The sequence below is a fragment of the Ammospiza nelsoni genome, chromosome 18 (assembly GCF_027579445.1).
Source record: "Ammospiza nelsoni isolate bAmmNel1 chromosome 18, bAmmNel1.pri, whole genome shotgun sequence".
Classification (NCBI taxonomy): domain Eukaryota; kingdom Metazoa; phylum Chordata; class Aves; order Passeriformes; family Passerellidae; genus Ammospiza; species Ammospiza nelsoni.
The window spans coordinates 9,670,728-9,676,727 of record NC_080650.1 but is presented as its reverse complement, the minus strand read 5'-3'; the positions used below and the strand labels follow the sequence as shown (position 1 = coordinate 9,676,727).

The 6,000-nt window shown below is 51.9% G+C and overlaps 1 protein-coding gene across 2 annotated transcripts in view; it reads right to left on the bottom strand.

The window, feature by feature from the left end:
* Positions 1-350: 350 nt before the first annotated feature.
* RBM19 (RNA binding motif protein 19) overlaps positions 351-6,000 on the bottom strand; it is a 53,402-nt gene continuing 47,752 nt past the window's right edge. For both annotated transcript variants that reach the window (XR_009419675.1, XM_059485052.1), the window contains one exon: positions 351-977. The gene's annotated coding sequence lies outside the window, so the exon portion shown is untranslated. The remainder of the gene's footprint in view (positions 978-6,000) is intronic.

Sequence of the window (6,000 nt, the reverse complement as noted above, 5' to 3'; positions counted from 1 at the left end):
CTGGCTGTGGAGAGGAAACAAAGGCAAACAAAACCCAGATGTGCCTCAGCTTGGGAAACTAAAATATGGTTTGTAATGTACAGCAATTATTGCTCTTATTCCCCTGTCAGCCCCCAAACTGCTCTTATCTCTCTATCGGCCCCAAAAAACTACCTGGCTGTGAAGAAAAAACAAAGCCAGCCAAAACGAGGATGTGGCTCAGTTTGGGAAATTAAAAATATGGTTTGTAATGCAGAGAATGTGGTTTTTAATGTACAGGAATGATTTCTCTTATCTTCCTATTGGTCCCCCAAACCTACCTGGCAGTGGAGAAGAAACAAAGCCAAAAAAACTTCAGATGTGGATCAGTCTGGGAAAATAAAAATATGGTTTTTAATGTACAGGGATTATTGCTCTTATAACTCTATCAGCCCCAAAAAACCTACCTGGCTGCGGAGAAGAAACAAAGCCAACCAAAACCAAGACATGGCTCAGTTTGGGAAATTAAAAATATGGTTTTTAATGTACAGAAATTATTGCTCTTATCTCTCTATTGGCCCCAGAAACTACCTGGCTGTGGAGAAGAAACAAACCTAACCAAAACTCAGATGTGGCTCGGTTTGGGAAATTAAAAATATGGTTTTTAATGTACAGAATGGGGTTTTTAATGTACAGAAATTATTTAATTCAGATATTAAGGGCAGGTTCTGTCAGTCCCCAGGTCAGCAGGGAAGTGTCCATTGCTCCAGGCTCCTCTTCCCTCAGGTTGGGCTGAGATGAAGGGAATCAATCCCTGCCTGGACTTAAGAAGTGATGCTCAGGAGCTGCCAGCAGACAAGGGTTTTCCTTCCTCTCTGAATTTCAAAGGCTGGGATTCCCAGGATCTGGACACAGGGCATAAATCAGCCCTTGGGTTCACAGGATGAGTGGACTCCACTGGCAACAAGTGGGCTGGCTCCTCATGGAGGCTTCTCCGGTTCCATCCATCAGCCAGAAACCTGAGAAGGTGGGGAAAGAAAATGAATTCCATGTAGCAGCTTCCTCAGCAGGATAGAGAGGGGACAGGGGGGACACTGAGCTGGGCTGGAGAGCCCAGGAGGGGCTGAGATCCCAGAGCACTTCCACGGGTGGGGATGCACAGAGGCAGGGAGATAAGGAATGGGATTGGGGGGGTGAGGGGGGCAAAGGAAGGAGGGAAGCAGGAGAAGGGCAGGCAGGGAGGCAGAGGGGGGAGAGGGAAGGAGCCTGCACTGCCCATCTGGGCCATGCATCACATTGAAATTGTCCCGCATTAAAAATTCACCAGCCAGTGAATTTTCAAGGGATTTGTAGTAATTAGATGACAAAATGCTGGCAAATCTCAGGCTTGCCAAAGATGTTACTCAGGGGTCAAAGACTCGACACTTTTGGCTGGGTAATTTGTAAGTGTCAATCACACTCAGGCATCAGAGGGAAAGGAGAGCTCCAAGGGCTGAATCCTAACGAAGCCCAAGGCTCCTGCCTGCTGAGCCCCCTCCTGCTGCCACCCAGGCCTCAGATCCCCAGCTGAAACCACACGGGGCTGCTTTGCCTTCTCATTTGTTAAATTAAAAGAAGAAACTTCCCAGGTTTTGCTTTTCAGCAGGGAGAGCTGCTGCTCTGCTCTGCTGGGGTGATGTGCCTGTCCTGTTTATCTTGCTGGGGTGATGCAGCCCTGCACCAGCTCTTGTGTCACCTGGGTGGAATTGCTCCTGGCCCAGTCCACCCTGCTGCTTCCTGGGCTGAGCTGGAAATGGAATTAAAGCATCTCCTGCCTTGTTGCTGCCTCCCCATTGGGTGTCACAAGAGACTTTGGGGCCACCAAAGCAGCCCCATGGGCTGTGTGTGCCTGCCTCAGGCTGAGCCCACGGCAGCAGCTCATCCCACACACCCACCCAGAGCCTGGGGGAGAATAGAAATTTAAAGGTTTTCTACATCATCAGCTTAAAACCAAACCACAAAATGCAGAAATTAATGCTTTGCCCAAAACAGCAGGGGAGATCCCTGTCCCAGCCAGGTGTGGAGCTCCAGTGTGGGCTCAGCCTTGCTGGGGCTGAGGTTAAGCCTGGGCTTTGCTGCTGGGTTTGGGGGCAGGGGATGGCTCAGAGGGGTGGCTGCCTAGGCCCAGATCTCTCCTATTTTGGTCTGGTTTCTAAGCTGATGAAGTAAAAAGCCCTGGATTTCTCAGCCCCACCAGCACCAGGGGGATGGCTGCTGCCAGGGGCTACTCTTACATCCAAAAAGATTTGGGGTCAGCACTGTGGGAGAGGCAGGAGCCTGCTTCACTCTCCATCCCTCGTGGCTCACAAAGCTGTCCTTGTCACCCCTGCCAAACCGCACCTCCAGCTCTGGTGTGAGGGATGTTTGAGGCTCTAAGGGAGGGATGGGGAGGTCCTGGCCATCAGCTCTGAGGGGCTGAGGCATCACACAGCTCCCATCACACCCCATGGAGAAACACTGCACACCCCAAACCCCCTTGCAGAGGAAAGGAAGTCCCAGAGCAAAGGAAGCTGAAGGAGGTTTGTTGGCTCCATCCCTCCCAGTGTGCTGGATTTGGGGAGTGCTCTTAATCCAGTGGTGTGGGGAGGGGACAGAAGGGAAAAGGAGGGAAAGGGCAGGAGGGAAATCACTTCTGACAGAGCTGCTGTGGGTTAGGTGAATGCAGACTTGCTGCAGGCCAGCAGCACTGGGAGAGCTGCAAAAGGAGGCAGGCAGCAGTGTAATCTCTCCAGGGTGGTGTGCCCCAGGCAGGGGAGGGGGCTGAGGGGACTGGGAATGTGGCTGGAGGCTCCTCCTCAGTTTCCAAATTCACTCAGCAGCTGCAAAACACCTTGCAGAGCAGCCTTCCTCCAGCTCCTCATCAGCTGCACTTCCAGCTCCTACTCAAATAGCCCAAATCATGGGCTGACGTCTGCAGGGAGGCTGGGCTGAGGAGTTTTTCCATGGTTTTATCTTCACTTGATCTAACAGTGCCTTCAGATGCTGCTGGAAGGGTATTTTGGCAAGCAGCAGGGAAGGACTGTGCCTGTCCTTGCTCTGTCCAGTGCTGGGTACCTGGAGCCATTCCCTGCTCACAGGGGGTGTCCCTGGGATGTTTCCTCCCTGTCAGAGCCTGATGCTGGCAGATGGAGACCCCCAGCCCCACCCCACTGCAGCTGAGCGCAGCTCCTACCACTGCCCCACCTGGTATTGCAGGAGAAAATGAACAACAAAACACCAAATTTTACTTGAGGGAACACTAAGAAAACCTTTTCCCCCCCAGATCACCTCTCCTGACACCACAGCCCTTACTGCCCTCCCACTCTGTTCCAGCAGCTTTGCTATACCCTGAGCTGGGGATGATGCCACATGTGGGGACATGGTGACGCTGGCTCTGTACCTCCCTGGTCCCCAGCAGCCCACCATGGTCCTGGGGCTGGAACAGAGAGACAAACCTCATTACATGGCACTAATTACAGCCTGTGGAATGCAGGGACTGTGCCCCTGCAGGTCCCGGGGAGGTGAGACCCTCCCTCCTCCAGGATCCTGCCCACCTCCCTGCTCCTGTGCTGCCATCACTTCCTGCACACCCCCAGCTCTGCTCTGCTCTGCCTCCCCAGCTCCAGTTTGGGGTGAAAGCCTCCCTGATTAGCCAATTTGGATCCCTATTTGCTGTGAATTACTGAGCCTGATTATTATTCATGGCTGGCGAAGGCTGAGCTCCCAAGCCCGGCCATGCGGTTTCTCTTCCTCTCCAGTGCACACATTTAGGGAAAACAGGAGGCAGAGTGCCTCACTCAGGGAGGCTGCACCCTCCTCCTCCTCCTGCTGCGTTTCCTGCTGAGGAAGGTGCTGCTGGAAGCTGGAATGTGGTGCCAAACACTGGTGATGCTGTGCCCCAGGGTAAAGCCCAGGTGTGTTGGAATATTGGCCCCTTCCAACTCAGCTTCTCCTGGGACTCTGGGATTAAGGAGAAGCTCCCCAAATCTCCCAGCCAGCATCCAAGTCAACTCTCTCAATCTGCATTTGCAAATTCTTCCTGAAGTCCAACCTGAACCTCCCTCTGGAGATTCCAGAGCTCCAGGAGGCAGCAGCAGGGCTGGAAAGCAGCAGGTAGGACACATCTTCCTGCAGAGGGTGAAGGAATGGCATTTACTGTGCCTGCTTGGCCTTGAAGTGCTTCCCAGACCTCATTCCATGGGAGGAAGACCAGGGAAAATGAAGGAATGAGAAGAGCTGGAATTGTAGAAATTGAACTGCAGGAGCAGTGCAGTGGTGATGACAAGAAACCACCAAGAGCTCCCATTTGCTGCCTGCCTGTCCCTGCCAGCTCTCCTGTAGCACAGAGAGGAAAACACAGATGGTGGTCAGGAGTTTTCTAAGGGAATGGGTCACTTTGGGCACTCCCAGGGCACTGTGGCACAGCAGAGGGGCTCCCTGGGTCTCTCTGTGCCTTGCCTTGCTTTGCTGGCTGTCCCCATAAGGAGATAAAAGCCCACACAGCCCTCTGGCAACAGGCAGCAATGAGGGAGAGCTGCTTCTACATTAAAACCCCTTAACCCTCTCATTCAGTAAAAAAGCTGCATTTGAATAATATCCTAATCCAATTGCAGAGCTGGCCCTGGGGAGGGGGATCTGCAGCGTGCCTGGGAGCAGCTGCAGCCAGCACAGCTCCTGCTCCTGTCCAGCTCACCAGGGTCTCAGCCTGGATGGAGCTGTCACAACCTGACAGACACTGGCCAAGGCAGAGGGTTCAGCCCCCCAGGGACCCTGCAGTGCATCCCAGCAGCCAGAACTGAGTGTAAAGCACTATTTTGGGCTTTCTGAGGGGAGAGCAGAGGCTGAGCACAGCCCAGAGAGCCCAGCTGGGGTGGCTGTACCCAGCTCTCACCTGCACAGCCAGGGCTGATGGATGAGCTGGAGCTTGGAGCTGCTCATCTTCTCTGCCACAGCACAGCCTGGCTACAGCACTCACACCCCAAAAATGAGCCCCACACCCCTCCTGTGCCCAGCTGTGCCCAGGGAGCTCAGGGCAGCTGAGGGGTGACAGACACACACGGTGACACCACCCTGGGCTGTCAAGAGCCAGCAGAACAAGGGGGACAGGACTACAGCTCATCCCAGCCCAGTCACAACCAGCAGTGTGCAATCATTTGGTACAGACAAAACCTTCCTGAATAATAGAACAGGAACTGTTCCCCCTCCCAAAGCAAACAAGAGCATTGCAGCAGCACAGCTGAGGTTAAGGACCAGGGGGAGGCTGTTCCCTGCTTTAGCTCCATGGACAGGTAACAGAGTTTGCATTATTTTATCATTAGGATTGCTTCAGATCAGGGGGAAAAAAGGAAAACAGTCAGTGGGGAGTGCTGAATTTCTGCAGACCTACTTAGGTGATCATTTTAATTCAGGTGTAGGCTCGTTTTGAGAAAATTCCTGCTGTAATTTTAGGGGTGCAACGTGTGGGATTCTCAGTACGTAACAAAGAAGTGGAGAAGGAATTAACTCCAACTGTTCTCCAGAGCTGTGATCAGCACTTCCATAATTAATGTCCAGGCACATATATATCTGTGTACACATACACAGCCCCCCCCCTGCTCACATCAAACAGATTTCCTTGATACCAAATTGCCTGAAAAATTAACCAATGTCAAACTGCTCCACAAGATAAGTATCATTAAGGGAAAAAGAAAATCTTCATTATGTTTGAAGGTACAGGGGAAAAAAAAACCTCATGAATGTTTTCCAGCGTGTTCCCAGCCTGGGAAATAACATGTTTTAAAACATATCAAAGGGTTAAATTAATTTTCATTAAAATTTAAATTTGAGAAGGCTCCCTCTCTTCTTTCCTCCCTCCTCCCCCTTTGAACGTTTGACTGGCAACCATTTCATATTTCAATCTCGGCAGAACAAATTGAATTAGATGTTGAAACCAAACTCTGCTCTGTTCTCTAAAGCCTACATGCTCTGCTTGTGCTAATCCTTTTCGTCGCTGCTGCAGACCTCAGAGACACTCAGCAAGAAACC